The 25,570-nt window shown below is 34.9% G+C and overlaps 1 long non-coding RNA gene across 1 annotated transcript in view; it reads left to right on the top strand.

Annotated features, from left to right (window-relative positions):
* Positions 1-25,259, top strand: part of LOC110456387 — a 26,870-nt gene extending 1,611 nt beyond the window's left edge. Inside the window, exons 2-3 of the long non-coding RNA XR_002463580.1 lie at positions 23,109-23,242; positions 24,892-25,259. This is a non-coding gene — a long non-coding RNA (uncharacterized LOC110456387). The remainder of the gene's footprint in view (positions 1-23,108; positions 23,243-24,891) is intronic.
* Positions 25,260-25,570: the final 311 nt, after the last annotated feature.

The following is a 25,570-nucleotide window of genomic DNA, read 5'->3' as shown; positions in this document are numbered from 1 at the left end:
TTAAGGAATGATTTTTATTTTTTCAACATTTATGAGGTCATAACAACAATGGGTTTATGGACATATTGAATGAATCGCGTTAGCGATTCATGTAAAATATGTCCAAAAACCCATTGTTGTTATGACCTCATAAATGTTGAAAAAATAAATATCATTCCTTATATTTACATTGACGAATCCTTTCAGTGGATCGATATAACAACGAATAAAACAAATAAACAGGGTTTGTTCCTGCTTATACACGGGTGCAACGCAGTGGCGAGAACAGTGTTTTTTCGCGGGGAAATGTGACACTATCGTGAGAGATCTTAGCAACCGTCAACAACAATAACACAACAAAATGTAGTTCCATATTCAATGTTTATTTGTAGCACAGGACACGTGAATACGTGGATATTTCACAAAGCACAGTTCAATATTATTTTAAGATGTAAGAATTAAGCATCTAGGTCGGTCGTTCCGAGTGAGTAGTTTTTGTAGTGTATTACTACGCAGTGTGATCAGGTTACTATCAGTTCCCACGTGCTGAGATTCTATGAACACCTGTGTTATGCATTTATGAATGTAATTTTTGTCAATGGGTCTTAGCATACAGAATGTAAATATAATAGGGAATATAACGTGGAAATAGAAACACTTTATTTGTAACATATTCACCTACGGTCAATGATAAGATAATGTGAATGTGATCAGTACTAATTATCATGTAAATATTGACTCAGTTATAAAACAATAATCATTTTAGTTTGGGACAAATGAGAATACAAGTGTATCAACAAAAGCGTAATTAGGACTTTAAAATCGATAAAACAAATCAATGAATGAAGGTCAGATGAGGATAAGACTAGGTGATCCGGAAGGGTTATCGATGACATCGACTATTTAAATCTATGTCAAATCCGTGTATTATCACGCCCTCAAAGTGAGAGCAGATGCATTGACATCGAAACCACAATGCACATAAATGACGGTCATCTAACGCATCGACGTTCATTTCATTGAAAGAAATTTCAAATTATCTCACTGAGATCAAGGTAGCGACCATAAAACATCTCCATAGTCTAAATAAACCCGCATCTCTTGAAACCTTTTGTTACATGTATAAGTGTATCCGTTAGTAGTTGAAATCTAACACGGATATCATGAATACAAATTAAAATGATACACATAAATAGCATAGGTTTCGGAAGCAAGAAAGCTTTCTTGAAAGGGAGATATTATGATAGGAAATTCGAAACCCTCACGCTTACTATACATCCTATACGTAATTCGTCCCTGTTGGTCATGTTGTAAATAAAGAACGAGGAGGGTAGAAGATCCCGCAGTGTCTGAACAAGTTTTTTGTTATCAGTCCTGATAAAGTTATTGATTAAATTGAATGAATACAGCTTCGTATGAAAACAAGAACAAGCCGGCCAAAGAAATGTTTAAGTTTGCTTGAAAATCTTGCCACCAAACAAACTAAACAAAGATATTGCAAACCATGAACTAAATTATTTTCACGTTCAATATATTTCATTTCAACTTTAGTCGTGTTTTTGTTCTCAAAATATGATCCTAAATCGTTTACAATCTCACATTTATGTCGCCGTTGGCCTTTCTGTGCAAAGGGGTGAGAAGAGATTCAATCCGGTTTGCTATAAGGCCTGGTAGTGTAAAGTGTGGATAGAACAAACGTTCGGACAGGACAAATAGGGTTTGAGATGAGGAGGCTCAAATTTGATCACACTGACCTTATATTTACATTCTGTATGCTTAGACCCATTGACAAAAATTACATTCATAAATGCATAACACAGGTGTTCATAGAATCTCAGCACGTGGGAACTGATAGTAACCTGATCACACTGCGTAGTAATACACTACAAAAACTACTCACTCGGAACGACCGAACTAGATGCTTAATTCTTACATCTTAAAATATTATTGAACTGTGCTTTGTGAAATATCCACGTATTCACGTGTCCTGTGCTACAAATAAACATTGAATATGGAACTACATTTTGTTGTGTTATTGTTGTTGACGGTTGCTAAGATCTCTCACGATAGTGTCACATTTCCCCGCGAAAAAACACTGTTCTCGCCACTGCGTTGCACCCGTGTATAAGCAGGAACAAACCCTGTTTATTTGTTTTATTCGTTGTTATATCGATCCACTGAAAGGATTCGTCAATGTAAATATAAGGAATGATATTTATTTTTTCAACATTTATGAGGTCATAACAACAATGGGTTTTTGGACATATTTTACATGAATCGCTAACGCGATTCATTCAATATGTCCATAAACCCATTGTTGTTATGACCTCATAAATGTTGAAAAAATAAAAATCATTCCTTAAATAAAAACTCTACAACCCATGTTTCTTGTATTCCACTTCTGGAGCATGCTTTGTCGCGATACGACTGTATCCGAGATATAAGAAAAAAGCAGTTTTGATAATGGCTTAGTTGAACAACTAGCAGGGCCCACGACTGAACGTTGTTCATATGACTTATAGGATATCTTCGGAATCCATTGAAAACGAGGCTGGTTTGTTTCCTTATCATTACCGGGTACTCGGAAAGATTGTAATACAGAAGCATAATTTGATAGCATTTCGTCTATCGAAAAGAAAGTAGAAAAGGTGTGGATAGAGTGTCTGTGGTTTCAAAGATGCAATGTATCTTCAAAGGAAGAGCCCCCAAAAAATAAACTTTAGGCAACTATAGCATTAGTTAAACATGTAACCATATTAGGAATAAAGATTCTCATTAACTAAAAGTCCTTGCCTACGGTTATGTAGATACTTAATGCGCCAAGACATCAACTAAAGGAGTATTTAAACTCCCGCTATTTGACTTGTAGTCCACCATGATTAACCAGCTAACCAATTACCATGTCGTTACGTTCGCCGTCTCTTCATTGCTGTCACCTAGTCTGAAACTTGATTATGATTTCGAAAGAACGAAATCGTTCATTTTCGCGAGAAAAACTATCAGTTTAAGACAGTTTCCATTCACGTGAAAATAGATATTTAGGTAATCGATCGATTAAGATGTCATTAGTTTCCACGTGAGTCCCACTTTCATCAGAGCAGGTCCTATGACTTTTAAATCAGTCAGGAGTGCATATAAAATCTTGACGTCCCCAGAAGATATATCTGTAATCAAATGAATTATGGCAAGCCAACTTAACATTTATTCAAGGAGCAATGTCGAACCTGTATTTCATCGATTAATATAAGATATCTTATATAGCATATGAGATATCTTATATACTATATGAGATATCTTATATAGAAATTAAATGAGATGCTATATAAGATATCTTATATATTACATAAGATATCTCATATAGTATATGAGATATCTTATATACTATATGAGATATCTTATATATTATATGAGATATCTTATATACGATATAAGATATCTTATATAGGATATAAGATATCTTATATATTATATAAGATATCTCATATAGTATATAAGATATCTTATATACTATATGAGATATCTTATATAATATATAAGATATCTTATATCCTATATGAGATATATCATATAGAAATTAAATGAGATATCTTATATAAGTATATAAGATATCATATATACTATATAATATATCTTATATCGCATATAAGATATCTCCTATGATATATAAGATATCTCATATAGTATATAAGATATCTTATATACTATATAAGATTTCTTATATCGTATATAAGATATCTCATATACTATATGAGATATCTTATGTAATATATAAGATATCTTATATAGCATATGAGATATCTTATATACTATATAAGATATCTTATATCCTATATGAGATATATCATATAGAAATTAAATGAGATATCTTATATAAGTATATAAGATATCATATATACTATATAATATATCTTATATCGCATATAAGATATCTCATATGATATATAAGATATCTCATATAGCTTATAAGATATCTTATATAATTGAAATATCGTTGCTATATAAGATATCTGATATAGAATGAGATTTCGTGGCATTAAAAACCAGAAACTAATTTCTCCCTCGAGAATTATTCGGAGCACATTCAGGATTGCATTGGGCGCAATGGCGGAGAGGGATGGTACGGATGCTGTATTTTCCCTAGGCCTAGCTCGCCTTGTCTCTCTTATAGCGGCCAAAGCAGAGGCTTCCATTTCCCGCACTCTTGAAGTGGGCTCAGACATAATTGCGGCGACAGGAACACGCGATTTGGTACGATTGGTTGATTGATATTACGGAATGAAAAATTCCGGAAGGCTCGTATGAAACAAGGAACACTGTATATATAAATTTCTCATCATATTAATTAAGATTATGTTCATTTTATGTTCAAGTATTACAGTGAACGCTTGACGTTTAAGAATGGGGTTGGCTCCCAGGTAACAGAACAGGTAAATAGTGACTATGTTTACCTGTATAAGGGACTGTGTCCATATGCTCGTTATTATAATACGTGTGTCGGTTTGGTTGTTTAAAAACACCGAAACACCATTTCTAAATTTAAGAAAATATAGATAGAAAGATCAGCTAAGATATGTAGATAAAATATAGACACATACTTAAAAATCAAATTGATATATTTATCAACGACACCGAAAATATTGTTAAGCCAATTCTCAATTTACATCAATCACGATTGCCATCGCACAACGTTCGGCCATCGTCCGCTAAAGGTGCGCAAGCAATAATTGTCCTGATTTGTATAGTTCGCTCATCGTATACATATCGTGCATACACTGTGTGCACATAGCACATCGTGCAACGTTGTGCGATCCTACAACTGTAATTGTAGTCTGATACATAGTGTTATGAATCCTTATTATGAAAACGTACGATTTTCTTCTTAAATTTTAATGTATTAAATCACACTCAAGGCGCAAACAGTTAATTCAGTACTGATTTCTAATTTGATTTGGAAAAAAATTGGGATATTCTAGTCAGGAATAACAAATTTCGAATATCTTTCTGGAGGTTCTCATTTGTCCTATATAACACATGAATCCTTATTGGTATCATCAAAGAGATACTACACAGTTTGCATACCTTTTTTTCTAACTCCAAACAATGAAAACTGAACTGATTGTTTGGGTATGCAACAACTTGTACTCTAGTCTCCCCCGCGACACATTACTCTACCTCTGCCCCGCTCCTCGTCAGACAATATTATCATTGTTTATCTCAGACAGTTGTATCATTGTCTCCTTCCGCCGTAGCTGACACTATACTTTTCATCTTTCCTGTTATCATGGCCTACTCCTGCGATATACTAACAACCTCTTCTTGTCCCCTTACCCGACAGACAGACTTATCGTTGACTTCCTACTCGGTGACTTCTATTTTTGTATCATTGTTCCCTCCGTATCATTATCTCTCCGCGACATACTGCCTAGCATTGTCTCCGCGACTGATTGTCTTATCCTTGTATCCCTGCTGTCTTTCTTTTCGACATAACGTATTCGTCGTGTCTCCTACCGCGGAGAAAGAAGTGTCAGAACATACTTGATATATGCACTTCATATAAATAGTATTTCAATGTATGGATATATTCAATGTATGGATAGTTACATAATGTATTTCCATGACCTAATTTTCGTTATGATTCCGTGTCCACCATAACAGATGTATTGCTCTTTGAGTTTTAGATCGTAGGTAAAATGTAACCTGCATACTTTCTTTAACTTAACGGAATATCATGATGGTCTCCCTTTTGTTCTTGACGTCTTAATAGTCCATGGTTCTTTTTCTATAGGCTTTTGGTCTGGACGTGTCCTTTTGAATTCATGAAGAATATGTTTTATTCTGATGTATATGTGTATTTCCCTCGTTGTCAGACCACTTGATAGGAATGTTTGCTTCCATTCAACCCGGATTATATCCTTGTAACAAATTCACTTATATTATATGCCTCTATGCCAGACAACGTTACCGTTATCTCCCCTAACGAGGCTCACTTTCGCTGATGATCTATCGAAATAATACATGCCCACTGAAGTTGTGTCGTCTTTTTATTAAATTGCTGCTAGTGGGACAACTGTTCCCGGGGGTCCTGTAAATTCAGTAGTCAAGTTATCGTTATAATCTATAGTAATTCCACTTTACATTGTTTCGAAAGTGTTCTAAATAGTAATATGATAAATCCCCGCATCGATCCACCCAATCGTCTTCTTTCAACTGTGTAGATATCAACTCTACTTTATATTCATTTTAGCTTCCAGGAATATGAGCATATCGATTCCCGACTTGCAACAGGTAACAAAGTACCACCTCACTTATGTCTGTCCCACATTATCTTTATATGGACTACCTTACCATCGTCATCGTCTCCATACACTACCTTACACATTTTAGCTTCGTTCTTAACTGTAAATTACCTTGTTTAATGAAAGATTATTAAAATGTTTGTATTTATGTAACTGCGTTATTTGTTACAGCAATTTAATTTTGTAAAATGACAGTGGAAGATGGCAAGAGTTACCCCCCCTTCATAAAAGTGGTAGTACTGCTGATGTTAGCAACCACAGGCCAATATCGGTTTTGCCAGTACTTTCTAAAATTATTAAGAAACACGTTCACAGTACTTTTTACAAATATCTAACTGCTAATGATCCTATATTATTATCGCATTCAGGTTTCCGTGAAAGTCACTCATGTGAAACTGCACTTTTGATTATTGTCAACCCCCGGGCAAAAAAAAAACATAAGATGATGGTCTTAATACAGGAGTCATACTTTTAGATTTTAAAAAGGTGTTTGATTTGGTCATCTTGTTTTACTTAGAAAAATGGCACTGTATAGAATCAAATAGAATTCCGTGTCATGGTTTAAGTATTATCTAGACAACAGGACTTAAGTAATATCTCTTGCAGGTCATATGTCAAAAGGCCGTATACTTACGCATGGTGTGCCTCAAGGATCAATTCTTGGTCCTCTTATGTTTTTGATTCTATAAATGACTTGCCCCATCATGTTGTATCTGACACTGATATGTACATTTTGTATGCAGACGACTCTTCCTTATCTGCTGCTGATAGGTCGTTATATAACATCAACAGTCTATTGCAATCTGATTTAGACAGTGTTAGTGAATGGTGTATTGAAAATAAAATGATGATAAATGTCAAGAAAACAAAATGTATGTGCATTGCCTCAAGTCTTTAGAATTATTTATGTGAAATGAACCCATTGAACAAGTATGCAGTGGAAAACTTGGTATACATTTTGACAATGGATTGACATGGGGAAGTCATGTTACATCTGTTGCATCTAGAATAAGGCAAAGGTTAGGGTTATTGAGACGTATAATCCCATATCTACATACGGAAGTAAAGCTGGGTGTTTTCAATTCTTGTGTTTTCCCACATTTTATGTATTGTAGTACGGTATGGTCAGGGTGCACCGCAAATTTAATGGGCAAGCTGCTTAAGACTCAGAAGCAAGCAGCTAGACTAATTTTAGATGTACCATTTGACACACCTTCTAGGCAAATGTCACAAATCCTTAGATGGATGCCGATTGACAAATACTATAAATACAGAAGGTTTTGCATGTTATATAAATGTCATCATAAAGTTGTGCCTTAATATTTATCAAATAATGTGTCTCTTGTGCGAGTTGATCACTGCAGGAATACAAGATATGCTATTGAAAATAATTTCAACGTGCCAAAACATAGAACTGTTTTTTATTCCAGACACTTTCTTATTGACAGTATAAACGACTGGAATGTTTTACCCAGTGACCAAAAGAAAATAGACAATTTCACCACTTTTAAACGAAAACTTACCAAATATTGTATATCAATGTCTTAGATTTTAATTTGTTTCTCTTTTTAACCAAAACTTATTACTTTCTAAATATACTTCTTATCTGAATTATATCAATATTTTAGACTAAGTTATATTAGCGTGTAACTATAACAATGATTATTGTTTGCTATATATAGTAGTATGTGTATTAGGCGCATGCCATTTAATTGATGAAATACCTTTGTATGAAACTGTATGCATTCTGTGATACTCTTAACTAAGATAACTGTGATATAACCTTATATAAGTCGAATGCATCAATATGTATGTCATTTTTAACTAGCATATGAACATGTATGTTACTAGCATGATAACTATGTTTATTTATATATCGATTGCGTAAACATGTTATTTTATCGAACACACGTATTTTACGAACAAGAGGATCATGTGGAAGATTAGCCTTAGGCTAATCATGTATTTTATCCTCAATAAAGAAAGTTTATTATTATCATTATTATTACAAGCTAACCGGTAATAAGATTTATATATATTTTTTCAATGCCGCCGTGACTATTCTCCATAATTATGCTTATTGAAGATTTAAAAGAAACTGTGGTTAGGTATACATGTAGCAAACACTAGTGAAAGCAAGTGTGTGTTTTTTATAAAAGCACTGGATCAGCCCAACAGAACTCAAAATATAAATAGTGCATTTTATAAACTGATTTTCTATTCATATAGTAACAGTGATAGAGACCTAACCCCCTGGCCGGGAAAGTTATCCAAAGCAGGCACTTTCTTTGAGGAAGCACTGTATATTTATGTCCTCAGCCAGGGTCATATGAGGACGGGTGTCACCTATAGAAGAAAACTGCAATTCGAAGGAAGTGCATGTGTTGACGGAAAAAAATACGGTTACTTATAAGAATTTCCTATGTGCAAAGTGCTATAACTCCAGAAAAAATAGAACATGGACACTGGATTCTAACTCAAACTGTAAACCATTATACATGTATACTAAGTTGCAAATAATATGGAAAACAATTAATTATGAGAATTTCCTATGTGCAAAAGGGCCATTACACCAGTCAAAAATGGAATTTTAATACATGGTTCAAACTCTGTAAGCTATTATAATAAAGCCACAAACAAAGTTTCAAATTGATATGGCAAGCGGTAGCGAAATAAGTAAAAAAAAAAAGGTTTATTTTGACAATTTCCTATGTGCGAAGGGCCATAACTCCAGAAACAAATGAAATATTGACACAGGGTTTAGACTCTAACTGTAATCCATTATGATAAAGCCACATACTAAGTGGCAAGCGGTAACGAACAAAGTATGGCAAACAGTTAATTATGGAAACTTCCAATGTGTGAAGGCCCATACATGTAACTGCAGCAAAAAAAAAATACTGGCATGCGGTTCAAACTTGATCTGTAATCTATTATGATTAAGCCACATACAAAGTTACAAATTGATATGGTAAATGGTGGCGAAAAAAAGTCTGGAAAACTTAAATGTGACTGCCGCCGCCAACGACAACGTGTGATGACGGACAGACTGATCCTTAAGTGTTCGCCATGCTTCTCAGGTGGCATTCATGACTAATAAGGAAAGGCAGAACAGTTAAGAAAGAAAGGAAAAATTGAAGATCCCAAGTGTGTTGCAATGGGAGCAGAAGATCTATTTTGGTCCCCCAAGTAGTAGACATGAAAGAAAATCCCCGATTCTTCCGCATTGTTAAGTATCTCCCATTCTCATCAGATGTATATGAAGTGCATAACAAATGGAAAAATAAAAATATGAATGATAAACTGCCAGAATAAGATGTATAGGAAAGCAAACAAAGGGGCACAACTCTTCGAGTTCGTGAAAATCCAGCCCTTACTTTCCTCTATTTTTAGGATGCTTCTACACCAAAGTCAAATAACTTTGGCTACTTCAACTTCTGACAGGTCAATGACCCTTGATGAGACCTATTTAGCTGGCAAAAGTCAAACCAAAAAATACTGCAGTACAACTTTATGTCAACTTATGTATTAGTGGATTTGAACACCATTGTAAATATGAATGAGCGAACACATATATATTTATTTTACAATCCTGTTAATAACAGATTTAGGTATTGAAGGGTTTAAATGTTGTTTGTTGATGTTTGGTGGATCGAAGAGATACATGTATAACATTGTTTTAAACACAATATTCTAAAAGATATGATTAAGACTCTTTTCGGTTATCAGCATCTTGTGAGGAAACTCCATGTATTATAGCAGAAAAATGTCAACAAATAATATGAAGTGTAGTGCAGTTGATATAGAAAGTTCAATTCCTGCTATATATTTGTAGTAAAGTTATCAAAGAATCAGATATTTGGCAGACCTTTCTTATACATATGACTTAAAAGTGGTTGCAAGAATTTATAAAACCCAAAAAACAAACTGATTTCTATCCCTTATACAGAGAACAGTGTGGAAATATAGATGAACTGAGGGTATTGAAAATAACGTCAGGTAATTCGGGTAAAATGGACTTCCATCATGATTTTACATATTCATAATGTGTTAATACAGCCTCCCTTAAGAAAAACACATTCCATACATGTTTCAGCCTGCTTTTGTTGTCATTATCTGTCCAGCCAGTAACATCTCATCTTTGCTAGCCAAGCGTTCATTTTGTAGCCACATATTCATGTCGGGAACCTTAGCGGATTTAGCCTTGTTCTCTAAGCTTTCAAATTATTTAACCTGGCACAGGGACTTGGCACAAATTACCATCCTATGGTCCACATTTTTTTTTATATCATACATTATATAATACACATATGTGAACTGAGGGTTGGAAATTAAGTCCCTGTGCATGTAAATAATAATGGCGGCGCCCAGTACCAAGCTACTTTGTCGACTATGTCATGATTTATGTAAAAAAACAAAGGAGGACAATACTTAAAGAAACATTTTCTGTATATGATCAGTTGGTAGAAATAATTGGCCATATTCTAACTGTAAATGATAACCAAGGGGAATACATAGGCGACCAGTGCTGAAATAATCTTGAAAGTTTAAAAGTTTTGCTATTAAAGTGTCTATGCAAGGTGGCAGGGGAGTGAAATTAAACACAATGCTAAATCTGCTAAGGTTGAATAGTACAAATTTAAATTATAAACTCTAGGCTATTGAAGATGGTGAGATAACGAGGTTCGATCGTAAAATAAGATGCGTCTTCAGCAGTATGCTCCAGTGAAATTGCACTATAACATACATGCCATACCTCACGATTTAGGCGTGAGACTCACGAAAAACAGCCTTCCAAAATGTCTCATGGCGTGGGAACCCATTTTCACGCTTTTTGTTGCAAATAATTTAATCTCACGAAAAGAAACAAATTTGGTCAATCTTAGTGAATAAACAATAGCTACATGAATTCACACTGACCTTGGTCACCGCAATGGTCTGAAGTCAAACGCCAGCCACTTAAATCACAGGCCAGGCCAATTAGCAGCATAGGTGTGAAAGTTTTGAATGGCCCGGCCGGCCGATTTAGCGGGGTATGGCTTGATGACATGCTCACCGATGTGTGAACTGTTAAGCAATTAAATCAGTGATCCCACATCCAGTGGGGACTAGTTGGTAATTAATATGGGATGACAGTTGATATTAACATTAAACAGCAACATAAGGAGATGTCAGAGCTGTTAAAATACCGAAACGGAAATGTTGGAGGTGACTATAAAATCGAAACCGGACACTGACATTGAATCCGGAATTCATTCTCTTGCCGTCGGGATGGGATTGAGTGTTAATGAATATAACATAAACAGAAGAAAACAAGTTTCTTCAGAATTGAATACATAAAAATAGTATTTATTGGTTATTTTTTTCCCAACAAATTAAAATTAAATATTCCCAATGTTTTGAGATATATTTTTTCTAACCTGGGTTAATAAGGACATCCCTGTGGAATTTCATCTTTTTTAATTACTATTATTTTTTGCCTTTTATGTGATTTATTTACTTTTAAATGTTGCTAGCTTTATCTGAACCGTATGTCACGTGTAAACCTTCCTAAAATCCTTTGAAATATTAAAAAATCTTCAATTTTGGCTCTAAAAAAGTCATTAGAGGCTTCAGAATAGCACAAATGATTCAATACTATGATATATGCTACATAATTTATGTTTTAAATGTCTCACGAATTCAGAGAAAAAAAAATCGCACTGTTTTTGACCAAATCTCACTAAAAATAATCACTGATCTCACTATTTTGCACCGGAAAGTTATGGCATGTATGCTATAAAGTCAGCATCAGTCCTACGCTATCACAAGGAGACAAACATGAGCATACCACAGACTTCCAAAACAGAAATTGATTATGCACAAACTCAACACACGCATGCATCTAGCAAATGGGGGAGGCCCTCCTTAAATGACCTTTTATAGCTGTTGAATCAAACCTGAAGTTTATATTGACATAAAGATCTTATTTATTTGGATAATTTCATGGAAATGATGACTTGTTATTTTAAACAAACTATTTGTTAATTTCAGCTTGCATGCACTGTATGAATGTTATTTCAATAACATTGTATCCATATGAATCCATGATTGTCGTGAAGTGGTGCTTTATTTGAATTTGATACATTTGATGCTCTATTACCTGACCTGGAACGCATTCGTAGCCATACCGAGACAATTACAATACTGTTGTATAACTGTTTATATATTGTGTACATAGTTTAAGCGTCTGCGAAACCAGCTGTTCTAACTTACACACGTCCAGGTGACGATAAAGAACATGAGAGGAATGTTTTTGACTTTTGACAAGAGCTGTAGACAATTCACACTTTTTAATTTGTACTATTCTTCTTTTTGGATGACAACACTTTAACTTGTAAGCGAAAAATACATCACTGATAGTGTCACGAGCAGCATCAATACTAAAAACGTCTTATAATATTAACGGCTACCAAACTCGTGCTCCTGGTTACAAATAAATGCTGTGTCCCAGTCTCTTGCCCTCTGGACTGGTTTTTAAGTAAGTTGTTTTATTGCCAAATTTTGTACAGCATGATTATTTAGCCTCTCTATCTTAATCCTTCCAACGTAGGTATCTTGTGATAAAATTTGTTGTTTGCCTTACACTGTTACAATGTTTTACCATTTATATATATATGTATGTTTGTCGAAATACAAGCTCCTGAGAGCTTATACTATGACATATATACTCAACGTAAAAAAATGATTCTTGTATCTTGTCTTTTGAAGTAACATGCCAGTCAGCCACTATGCTTTTATCCGATAATTTCTAGATAAAAAAAACACACACACACAAGCTTTTAATCACGAACTTTTCCTCGAATGCGCCTTTGTATAATCTTCGGCACGATGAAGGACACAAGTTAAGGTATACTGTTGATGCTGACATGTACAAATGTATGTCAACTGTAAAACGAAAGTAGGTCTGCGCGATCGCAAACATTTTATGCTGATATTTTCGCATAAATGTCAGTTAGTACTTAATGTAATAGCAATGGATTAAACGAGTGTTACCCTGTGTTGTATTCTAGCACATCAGTGTTTCAATACATACGGTATTAATCTGTTAATGTTCGATAAACTTCTGTTTATTATTACTGTCCTGATTATGTTGTGAAGTATTTCCGGGTCACGTTCTCGTATCAAGTATCAATATTTCGGCAAGTAAACATTGTTCGCAAAGCCCATGTGGTCTGTTCATCTCATTTAGTCAAGATGTACTCAGACCAGTCGTTGTTTAGTCGCTAGGGTCATTCACACAAAAATTAGTATTATTATATAAATTATTGTAATTATTGTAGTTATTAAGTAAATTCAGTCAATCCGTACCATGTAATTGTGTGACCCCGTAGACAGACGTATGCTAATGCAACTTTTTGAATGATATGCTCATAAACTTGTGTTTTGAAGGTCCTGTCCAACTCACTACCGTTTTTCTATATACAGTTACCTCCCCTTAACTTCCGTTTGAATTTAACTGTAGCACATGTGGGCTAATACACTTCCGTTAACTAGGCAGCTCCATTGGGTACAGCGATAGAATAAATACATCAAGTCCAGGATTCGAATCCTTGTCAAAAGTCATGCTGGAAAAAACAGTTTCCAGAACTTACTTACTGTTGTCGACAGTGGTACGTGAATATTTACCAATAGTAAATGTCTCAGATACTATTTTATTTGAAAAAAAAAAACGTTTGAGTGGAAAATTGTGCTAGTGAACCATTGAAGTATGCACAGTCGTTGTCATGTAGGAATGGGACTTTCTAACGTTTCCATCACTGTTATTGATGGTTTTCTTTTGATGCATGTGTCAACCTCTGAGGTCTGGAATCACATCAGGTTATAAGGGGTATTAATGTAACGACCCCGGAACTTGTTCGGGGAGATCAATTACATGTTGATATGGCATGAACACCTTCTTCTACAGCATACAATAAAGCTCTAGCTACAAAGCAGAGAGTGAAAATAGAAAAATAAATCTGCTTTATTATTTATACATTACCTGGTTTTGTTGGGGCTTTGATGGGGTTTGATATGGTATTTCTTCCATTTTGACTGTTTCGAAATATTCAAAGACAGAGCAATGTTTTACTTTGATGGGTTACATGATCTACTGAACATTTCCCACGACGTTATCGCATATGAGTTGTAATTTGGTGCCTGTCTTGAAGATATCAGCAAAGGCTACAGTTACTATAATGAGATATAACACTTCTCGCTTATGGATACTTTCATGTCATTGTTTATGTTTCTTGTAACACCTCTCAACTCCATGGCAATATGTACATTTGTCACGGAAGGAGCTAACCAATCCATTTAATGAGATTACTTTTTCTCATCCCGTGTATTTGAATTCGCCCCTACGAGGACAGACTTTATATTATATGTTTAGATCAATAGGACGGTATCTCGGGGGTTTTGCTAAATAAATTCACTACGCTCTGGTTCGATAAAATTTCAACATAGGCGATAAGGCTTGGACAGATTAATTTACTCTATGGTATATTAAGTGTTTTGTTCTCCAGACCAACATAGATTTAAGGAAGCATACTGCTTTCGTTTTCAACCGAAGCAATATATCCACATCGAGACGTGAAACCGGATCGTTTAGTAAATCTCAGCAGATAGATGCACGGCCTGAATTTTTCCGATTCATGTTAAAAGCCAGTTAGGAACTAACACATCTTGTACAACTAGCGATAATTCCCCAGAGAAAGCATTTCTAGTTTTATTATTATCATACCATCACATATGACACAAAATACCAATAATGCTCGTTTTAAAATTGCTTACTGTCCTCCTGAGAGAAACCGAGTGCGTCCTTGTATCACAAACGGTGGATAAACGAGAAATCTCCATAGTTCGGATCAGTCTCCCATTACAGTTATCAGTTGTTTCCAAGCAATATAGACAAATTGCGTTGGTTACATTCGAGTATCATTTTTATGAATGTTGCTCCAACTGACATAACAAAGAAATGTGAACATATTTTGTTTTGTTAAAATTGCGGGTATATGTTCCTACTTGTTCGACCGTGTCTGTGTACTAGTATGTGCTATAATATACCAGGGTTTCATACCGTTGTCTTAACTGTCACACTGGTTTTATTCAGAAATGCTGCTTGCGAGTGGTACATCACGTAGCTTTTCTTTTCTGTTTTCCCTGTCACAAATGGGGTCCAATAGTAATACTGTTCATATTCCACATTATCTAAAATATCACCGTCACATACATTTCGATGTGAAGCATAACTCATATTAGCAAAGAAGACGTCAACACGATGACGTCACGAATCATCACGAAGGAAAGCACACGATGTTTTCTTTCTATTTTTGCGGCTGCATTGTGGATAGTATGTTGTTATGAAAAGTAAAGTAAATCATGGGATACAAGAGACTCTCAAACTCGGGGATTCTGCGTTCTGTGACATTGGTTCAGACTCCTTTCATAAAAACAATATTTGTTTACAGACTTGTCTACAGAAATGAGCATGATCAACACATAACGTTGCGAAGACGTCAAAAACTTCATCAAAATTCCCGCAGCACTGACTTGAAACAAAGGAGATTGAGTTACAACACGGTTCAATCATCCAATGATGCTGAGAAACATATGTAACAGACATGTAGTACACATAGCTAACGTACTCGAGGATTCAATTTTATTAGTTCAAATGACGTCAATTTACTGTTTCATTATTTTCAATTGCTTCAATTTCGTACATGTATCAGAGCCAATTACCGATAAAGTAAGCTGATTGAAACTCAATATATCTCGTTGTAAAAGAGAGTAAAAATATTATTAGTTATAATCAGGGAAAGTCTTCCTCACATTAGTGCGATCCTTATCACGATTCCTTTCATTCTAATTGTGATTCGTCAAACGTAGTCGAATCACTCCAACTCTAAGGTAGCAGTATACAGTAGAGGGTTGTGGTCATGGGTGATATTTTTGTTAAATGACTAACCCCTATATAATGATATGTAAAAAAATATAAAAATAAAACTGTACTAAAATTGGTATTAGCATGATGAAGTGGGCTATGTGAGCTTCACATTTGTAAAAAAAAAGTGTTTTTTTTTTTTGATTCGAGAATATATTTTTGGCTATAATCCGAAAGGGGGCCTACACATGAAAAGCTAGCTTTACAGGAGGTAAAATTTTGTCAACAGCACACGACGCAAAATTGCAAAAAATCACGTTTTACAACTTTACTGGGACCCAGATAATTCTGCAACCAGGTAGGTAGTCTTTAATTTCAGACAGAACTTAAGAAAAAAAATACTAGCTGCGGGGTCAAATTTTGGGTCAAAAATAGCAATTTATGGCAATTTTTGGTAATTTTTGATGTGGTAACCATGTTGTTCACACAAGTGACATACATAAAAAAAGAGGTTTATACACTTCTCAGTACTTTATATGTATTGTAAATGTTATTGCAGTTTACAAATATGTATACATGTATACATGTGTTGTGTAGGGTAAATCCGCTGTGTTTACATTTCCTCAACATGTGCCTTGTTTATCAGAGTCGGGCCATTTCTACTGTATACTGCTACCTAAGACTCAAGACAGTAAGATTAGGTATGGAATCAGATAAGTACGATATTACATAACGTTAAAACGCACAGTATCAAATTACCTTACCAATACTTAGGACGTGTTTTCCTACTAACACTCATGTATTGCTACAATAAAGAAAGTAGACGATAAATCATATAATGTAGTCTATAACATTGATGAAACCTTGTGACTCTTTTATCCCTTATTAATACAAACAATTATCCTTACTCTTCTACTATAAACCACTGCATGTAGTTCTATAAAAAACGTGTACCACAAAGTTTTTAACAATTTTATTACATTAATGTAAACAGTTGGATATAGCATACATATACTCAATTTCAATGCAAAGTATGTAGTTAAATGTACACTGTACCTAACAGTCAGGCAGACATTGTAACATTAAGTTTACAAATCCAGCAAATTATCACGAAATGTATATGTACATGTAGTTTGAACCCATGTAACCCACATCTTTACCAGTATCAGGTGTTTAAATCCATAGCCCCATATCTTAATAGGAAGCTTGACCAGTAGTTTGGCTCACACCTTTACTAGTAAATTGGATCATATGTACCCCACTTCTCTCAAAGAAATTTGACTCCATGTGCCCGTTATCTTAACCAGAAGTTTTACTATATGAACACCGCATCTTTACCATTAGTTTGAGTCCATATGACAACCTTCTTAACCAGTAACTTGACTCCATTGCCCCACAACTTAACAAATAGTTTAACGTCATGTACCCCACACCTTTACCGTTAGTTTTACTTCATGTACCCGCAGCATTACAATTAGTTTGACTCCATGTGCCCCACATCATCAAATGTAGTTAGACTCACATCACATCATTTATCTGTGTATCTAAAGGTACATACGGTTACATATGCTTTATTTGTTTAAACGTTCACGGTTTCGGTTTATTTAAAACTTACATATGGCTACACCGCCATTATCTGCCAATAAGAGGCACATTACAGTTATCTGTTTATTTTAGATACATAGAATATCCTCTCTGTATCTACTTAGTAGATATATATGCGGTTACCTAGCTTCATCTGTTTATGAGAGGCACATACCATAATATAGACATAATTAGTTTATTAGAGATGTATACGGTTAACGCTGTTACGTCATAGGTGTAATATTAATCAATGAGTAGTGTACATCCTCCCGTATTAGGACTCCCGTACCACGTCAGCGTATCTTTGTGAACCTATTGACATTTACATAATTGCATTAAAGTATAACTTCATTCATATTCAAACTCCTTGTATAAAGTACGCCTATCAAATTCGGGGTTACTGTCGTAAATATCACAACGGTAGGCAAGGCAATGCCTTTCTTTCTTTCTTTTTGCAATTTTAAATATCGAGGATAAAGTTTATATTCGCTATCCGATAATAGCGCAAAGAGCAACAATGGATTAAAAAATATCCCAATCAGACTCAAATCAGATTTTGCATCAATGCTTTATGTAAATGTACAGTATCACAGTTATTTTATTTTAGAATAACGTCGCTCGTGCACAGTATACCTATAACATGGGTACAAGTATTATTTATGCAAAAATGGTTGAAAATTTAATTATGCCTTTAAATGCGGTTCACAATTTAAAGGATACGTTTTAAAATTAAGGATAGGTCGTCATTTAACAACCATGAGAAGGCTGTGCCCCGGGAGATCAATTTTCTGCAATAATGTTGCTTTGTAATCCGCGCAAAAGTACACGAGATACTCATTACATCATTCCATTCAAAGTCTCGCACCAAAGATTGATCATTCCAATAGCATCATTATAATTACCGAACGCAGAACAATTTTCAGTATTTCCAGTGTTGAGGTGCTAGTCCGTACACATTTTGCAAGTTCGTGTTTTGATTTCAGTAGGATTGTATTTCTATTGCAATCGACACGGTGGTACGAGGGTGTTAAATGTAGGGCTTCTCAGCAATAAGGGGATCAAGGCGCCATTGTGAAACACCGGTACATGCCGTAAAACTATACATTAACAGTATTACCAACACATTTGCCTTTTTATATTAACTACTAGCCCATTCATTAAAATGCAGGGGTGTTGATTAAACATAAGTGTAACACAACCGACTGATGAACACCTTCAGTCACCTTGATTTGATAACATCCTGAGTAATGAAACATTGCAGTTTTGAAGATTTGCACCCTGCGACCTTATATTCCACAATTTTCGACTTAAGAAAGAAGTGATTAGCTTACACGCACTCATTACTGGAATAAAACATTTAAAATAGCAATAAGATAATACCGGAGTGTTAACAAGGCTATTATTTGTACTCAAAATCGAAAAAAACTAGGGCAACAACTTGAGACCATTGAAATAGAACAAGGAGAATAATACCAGGTGTTCCCGGAGGGGTATATGCGTCTTTTTACTTCATCGCCGACACATTTTATGTTAATAAAGGTCAAGCAAAAGATACGCCATAGCAAAAGCTAGGATAGTGACAACAAAACAACATATTACAATTGTTCTGTCAACTTAAATTATACACTGTACCTGTTTATACAAGTGTTCTGACATTACCAGACAGCACAACAAATCTGGTGTCTGATGTTGCAACACTCGGGGTTTGTATCGTTTATTTCCAACACTCTACTCTTTCTTTCGTTGTCCTTGTCATCTTATGCACCTTATCACAATAAAATGACCCTTTGTATGGTCTAATCGTCACTGGCTCCATCCTCATATGACATAGTCCTGATATCACCAATGATTTTGACAGAAATAATTTTCAGTAGTAACATTTTTCGTTTAAGCTGTGTATATCGATTTTGCCATCCTTTTTATCATTTCAGGTCAAAAACTTGTTAAACATCAATATACGGATTGAATCTGAAACTTTTCAAACGTTAATGACAGTATGACTAACATACTGCACATGGACGGCCTTTGTTGGTAACCGCCGATGATATGATGCATAAGTCAATTGAAATTTCTATCAATGAAAAAAATATGCTTTTTTTAAATTCCACTTCTCGCGGAGAAAAAAAGATATAACATCGCACGATAGGGAATCTCGAAACTAAATCTAGTGAAAATTTTCCAATAACCGCTGCGATTGGCTTAACTGTCTTCACTTGTTGAGAAAAACGTTTAAGAAATAGTGGCTTAATGCTCAAAATAGTTATAATCAGGGCCATTTTATCTAGAGAGTGATTTAAACGGGAGACAACTCGAACAATAATTGCTTACTTAGAGTGCAGGTTTTTTTAAATAAAAAAGGATAGACATTAATACTTACATAAACTATTTTTTGTCGTATGTTACTTTTCACCATTCACATAATTCGTAACAAAGCAAGACATAAAGGTTTACATAGTTTGTTAATTGTTAATATTTAATCATTTTCATTTGATATTTAAAACGTTGTTTAAGTTCATCATCAAATGCAGTGATCTTTGTTTGTTTGAACTCCATTATTCATTTTGTATAGACGTTGTATGAGGTCTTCAAACAATGCAATAATTCCATTTCTGGAGTATCTAGGCCACACTATGACTTTAACCTGAAGTTAATCGTACATATGTACTGAGAATGTTAGGCCATTCTCCTAAAATGTTACCTTGTATCAAAATTAATTTAGGTTGAAATCGGATATTAGTTAGGCCCGACAATATGCGACTGTTCTATTGTTTGTGTCGTTGGTTTAAAAAAAACTAATTACCCATTCCCACTGCCTTTCAATGCACAGCGCGCTTTATATAGTTGTTTTCCTTGTATGCTATGCTACATTTAAAGGAAGCTCGCTCCCTTGAGAATTGCAATTCAAGTAGTCGGTTAAAGGTTTAATAAAACGAACAAAAGCACCCAAAGTCAATTGGAAATTGCATGCTACAATTGTATTTATACCACTAATTTAACAAATCACCATCAGACTCCCGGAGAACTTAGCTGTTCTCGCCACAGCATTACGGCACCGATTCCAAACCAACCGATGATTCTTCCCCTGTATTTTCAACCATGTATACAAACGTGTGCGACAGATTTACAACATCTACATATCGATCGCTGTTTAAACAGTGTGCTGTGTACACTGATATCCATTGATTAATTGTAAGTCAAACTATCTTAAATTGCTTATTTCATAACTGACAATTCACCATTGTAAAGGAGATGGGTATTACATACGTTTCTATTTATTTGATTAAAGTCAAGACTTGATATAGATGTTGATTTTATGTTCGCTTCTATTGTAGTTGTGGAATAGGCATTCCGTAAGTATGATGCTTGCTTTTCATATATATATATATCGCGCGTATTTTCTTACAGAATGGTCACCAAATGATCCGTTATGGCACAAATAGATGTAGTCGTTTAATCAATTATTATGATAAACAGTTCCAAGGGAGCTGTTTTATCGAGGGAAACTATTGTTTCCTCCAATACAAATCACATTGTTCTTAGCTATGGTCTTATAATTGATACCATGGGAATACCAACAGATACTACGACTCCGAAATCTTTTATGAAACTAGACATCTGAAACCTGAGCATTGTATCGTATATAACAGCGATGCTGCCTCCTGTCAAACAATTTATGTGCATTTTACGAGAATTTGTGACTACATATGAGGATATTTAAAACAATAGGCACGCATCTAGTCGGCTCCAGTTGTGTAAGCCCAAACATGCTGTTGCATGACAACCGACTTCCAAAAACAAATCCCCATTTCCCAAAATTAAACCCAGGTAAACGAAAACTAATTCATATGCACAAGAATTTGGAAGAGGAACGTTTTTCTCTATGCACCAAGTCTCTTAAGGGTTTGTATGCAATGTATTTATATGTACTACGTCAGACAGCAATATGAGCTTTCGCATGACGCAGACTACCAAGCAGACTGCTGGTTTTGCATACATAACGAGTTTGCCATCACTGCGTATGCTGTAAGTAAATATAAACTAGTACCTCAGGCACATACTGTTGTCTCCGTCTGAATCATGTACTAGTTAGTAACAAACTACTGTCTGTTCATTGTCATTTACAATCTTAAAATCAATGAAAATCTGACTCACATAGATGTCAATATACATGGAATAATATACATTACCGCATACTAGTACATATGCTCATGCATCGTTATTTTCTGTGTGCATGCTAATAATTTTCATGATTTATATGCATTCTACTTGAACCCAAATCTTGCAATTTCAATTAATTGAAAAACTGTCTACGATATTAAATCAAAATAGAGTTAAAACAGGCAGTCACGTGTTGTACCGGAAACAACATGCATATCGTATAATCATATGTGCTGCCAGTAATCAATTTTAATAATTGTTCCTCTTTCGTTTGTCTATTAATTATTGATAATTTTCATTGAGGTTATCACATTATTTTACCTGCCAAAGCTAATCACTTTTGTTTTATAATTTTAAGCAAAAAATGTACATTCGTGATTTTTTTTAGTTTTGAAAATATAACTAAGAAAGAAATGTTATGATACATTACGGTCAACAATCGTGATGCTTCTTTTTACCAAATATTTATGACATTGTCGAGTGATTGACATCGATGTTTTACAAATTTAGGTTTGTGGGGGTAAAATTGCTAATTTATATGAAAAACAGCTCTATAAAAACCTTTTTATTTTTTATCTTACTTCAAAGAAACTCATAATGACCGCTTTACCTAAATCTTAATTACCGTTCAACTACTACTTTTAAAAATTAAGATTCTAAAATGTGACATCAAAATGAAAGTTTGAACTGAATAAGGAGATCATCAGTGCTACAATCGCCAAACCACCACGTTATGTAGTTAAGAATTTAAAACACAATTGAAGTTGGGGAAGGTCGTTATCGACTAGTTGACTAACAATTATGTTCAGCCAAAAAAAATTGCCGTTGAGTGGCTGGATTGGCAGAAGAAAAATGTGGAAAGTTGTGGAAGAAGAGATTGATAAATACTTAAATGTGTATGATTTCATTTTTCTCACGTGCTCGAATTTCGACGGCCACTTTATGTAATAATCTATGAATAAACATTTTATGTCTGGACCACATCCTGGACGCTATGTCGATGTGCTTATAAATTCGTTAAGCTACTCATAAAATATTGGTAACATAACATATTTGGGTATCGCATATTATGTAGAAGAAAGCATACATATCTGAAAAGAAGAGTTGCCATTTATATGCCTGGATATCAAGGTGTATGGTACAAGTACAATGATGCCAAGTTTACCATCCTGGCTTTTCTTTTTCAGATGAAATGGACGAGATCATTGGGCAATGAAAACAAGCAATGCTCCTTTATCCGTCTGACAGAACCGACATAACTGCACATTAACAATACGTAAGACTTGCCTGGATAACGCAGACACATGAATACGTCTTCAAGGTAATTAGTGATACTAACATTGTTAGTCAAGTAAAGAAAGGCATAGCTAAGGTAGATAAGTGTCCAAATCAATCTACAGACCTTACAAACAATGAACTATTTAGTAGCACTAAATGCTTCATAAGACTTAACATTTCCTCATGGTGCTGTTGTGATAGCTTCACTCCCACATGTCTGTTGACAGTTTGATCTCACAGCAGCTGCACTCATGTTCTGTTGAAGCAAACGATCTTTGCCTTAAATATCGTCTCACAAAATTTGCAGTTTGCAAAATTAAATATACTGTCTTTGCTGAAATTTTGTCGCTGCAAATGTAGCAATGACCAATATTTATAAAATATATATATATATATATTATCGTTGGCAGTATACAAACTGGAATGCTTTGAAACGTTATTTACTAGGAATTATTGAGAAATGACAGGAATGGGTGCATGCAATATGTTAAACCTTGAAAACAAAACAAAATGGAAAAGTACAGAAAAAAATATCATCACGCAAAAGCAGGACACATGAACACTTCTGAAATTGTAACTGAACATTTTAAAGTTCAGATATCGATAATATGTATAACCAAATAGATGTTCTTAATCGCTTAAGCATATCATTATTGAGAGCATTGACCTTTCGAATTAGCATGTTAAACCTTCTTCTCTACCAACGCTGCCATCAATGTGGAGACGTAGTTTGCTACCGGGCAGTATTTTGGAGCGCTTCTTTGTCTGATCTATCACACAGGTGTTTATAATAGAATTAAATATGAGAGGACAGGGAGGGGACAGTTGATGGGATTGTTATTGATCACCAGAAAGTCCCGACGACAACTAATCAACAAAGGGTTCCCTCGTGGTATCAATAATATCCCGATGTTTGACTTACAGGCTCCTATTCGTTTTGATGTATTCCGTTTGAGATACGATGGATACACCATTAGGAACAAAAACAATTGGTTCAGCAGTTTTTACGGCAATTCAAAACGGCTGCACAAATACGCTAAACATCTAGTTTGTTCTTGACGTCGCGTCATAACTCTTGGGCGACCATTGTGTGCACGATAGGCAGTGACGTCATTGTACTATTGTTCTTTTACCAAACGGTTAATGGTAGATTGATCAACTCCTAAATATAGTGCAACTTTGAATTGTTAATTGCCCTCCAAACTTATGGCGATTGCTTGATTCTTTTGGTATCTAACAATGCCTTTTCATTACGAGTAAAAAAAATGTGACTTTACCGTTTCTGAATACGTGTGTACCAACGTCAAGTGTTAGAATCACGCTTAAAAAATCCTTAATACTTTCCTAGCTCGGTTATGCTTGAGAGATTTTACCCATCAGAAGTTGTTTGATATGTCTGTATAACATACCGGTTAGTTAAATATTATATACCAGATATTTCTAACCTGTTTTGTTAGAAACATATACGTCTTAACAGAATAAATCATTTATTAAATTATAAATCTTAATAACAACGGCAATAGGCGTAAGTCCTTAACCAACGTATCAAATAGTTTCAATTCAAAATAGCAAAATCAAAGCAGATACTTACTAAGAAGATCAACATGAAACGTGAAGTAGAAACTACCTACCTTACACCTTCCATCAAATGTGTAGCATCCTATACTTATGACACATCAACTCACATTAAAGGTCTGTGATATCCTTCCTGTACTATAAACAGACGACTGTCATAGCTAGTGTGCAGCAAGTACTGGATACCAACATCGATCCGCCCGGCGCCAGATTCTCGAGAGGGAAACACGTGCCGATCACTGACATCTTGTTATCTCCAGGTACTTGAGAAAAATGACAGTTTTTCGATACATCCTTGTCAATAGCCTCTCAGAGAACCAGAACATGTTTACGACCCGATATTGTTGGGGTTGAAACTAGATGATTGGCGTGTTATTAAGAAGCTATGATGGACAGTATCTTTTTTCATCTAATTGATATCGATCATGTGACCAATCATGGTATTTGTACATAAATGGTGTTTCAGTCAATAATAAATAATTCAATTAGCGAAAATAGCTTGTTTAATGCACTGCTATCTACCGTAACTAAGACAAAACGCATATATGTTTTTATATTTGCCCAAATAGCTCAATCTCCAGATATCTCAAAGATCGTTCTAGAGTGGAAATGGCTTTACTTCCTAATTGTGTACCAAGAGCAGTACGTATCGGGGCGTTTCGCTGATCACGCCGGGTTCAGTAAGCCTGGCGAATACAGCACAAAAAGAGGTGAGCGTTATCGAACAGATCCGTACGGTAATTTCTCGACTGGTCATTTACCCATAAGTAATTTAATCAGGGCTGGAAAGCCGCTA

The sequence above is a fragment of the Mizuhopecten yessoensis genome, unplaced genomic scaffold (genome assembly GCF_002113885.1).
Source record: "Mizuhopecten yessoensis strain PY_sf001 unplaced genomic scaffold, ASM211388v2 scaffold8745, whole genome shotgun sequence".
NCBI lineage: Eukaryota > Metazoa > Mollusca > Bivalvia > Pectinida > Pectinidae > Mizuhopecten > Mizuhopecten yessoensis.
Note: the sequence above shows the minus strand (reverse complement) of the source record. Positions and strands in the feature narration are given on the sequence as shown.